Source organism: Odocoileus virginianus, chromosome 9 (assembly GCF_023699985.2).
Source record: "Odocoileus virginianus isolate 20LAN1187 ecotype Illinois chromosome 9, Ovbor_1.2, whole genome shotgun sequence".
NCBI classification, from domain to species: Eukaryota; Metazoa; Chordata; class Mammalia; order Artiodactyla; family Cervidae; genus Odocoileus; species Odocoileus virginianus.
This window is the reverse complement of record NC_069682.1, coordinates 22,084,373-22,085,080: the sequence shown is the minus strand read 5'-3', so window position 1 is coordinate 22,085,080 and position 708 is coordinate 22,084,373. Positions and strand designations below refer to the sequence as shown.

The 708-nt window shown below is 37.3% G+C and overlaps 1 non-coding gene across 1 annotated transcript; it reads right to left on the bottom strand.

The window, feature by feature from the left end:
- Positions 1-256: 256 nt before the first annotated feature.
- On the bottom strand, positions 257-328 carry TRNAC-ACA (transfer RNA cysteine (anticodon ACA)). The gene has a single exon. It is a non-coding gene; the product is annotated as a tRNA-Cys (tRNA).
- Positions 329-708: the final 380 nt, after the last annotated feature.

Genomic DNA, 708 nt, shown 5'->3' with positions numbered 1-708 from the left:
AAAAATATGAAAAAGAAATTTAAAAACATGGAAGACAGAATGAGAAGGTTCAACATAGTTATGAGTTCCAGAAAAAGAATGCAGAAAAGATAATATTCAAAGATATGTCTTTGAAAGTGAAAAGTGAAAGTGAAGTCGCTCAGTCGTGTCCGACTCTCTGCGACCCCATGGACTGTGGCCTACCAGGTTCCTCCGTCCATGGGATTTTCCAGGCAGGAATACTGGAGTGGGCTGCCATTTCCTTCTCTAGGAGATCTTCCCAACCCAGGGATTGAACCCGGGTCTCCTGCATTGTAGGCAGATGCTTTACCACCTGAGCCACCAAGGAAGCCTATAATGTCTTTAGTTTTCCCAAATATTGATAATACCCCGATCCCTTAATTTCAGGAAGCTAAACAAATCCATACAGGGATTAATAAAAGTTCCCAGCATAGAAAATTTCATCCAGTAAGTTATGTTGACTAATCTTTCTGATATTTCTTGCTTCTGTTTCAAATTGATGGACATAAGCCTGGTTTTTGAAAACATCTTTGATCTACATATTTAAGATAAAATGCTTCATTGTTAAGTACTGAGAGTATAAAAATATCTTCAAAAACCCACGCAAATTCTATTTCTTATCAGAGTGCCAAACACAAAAATCACCTAATAATTATTTGTAATGTTACTGAATAAGACATAGCCCTGGAGATAAAATATGTCCTCCAA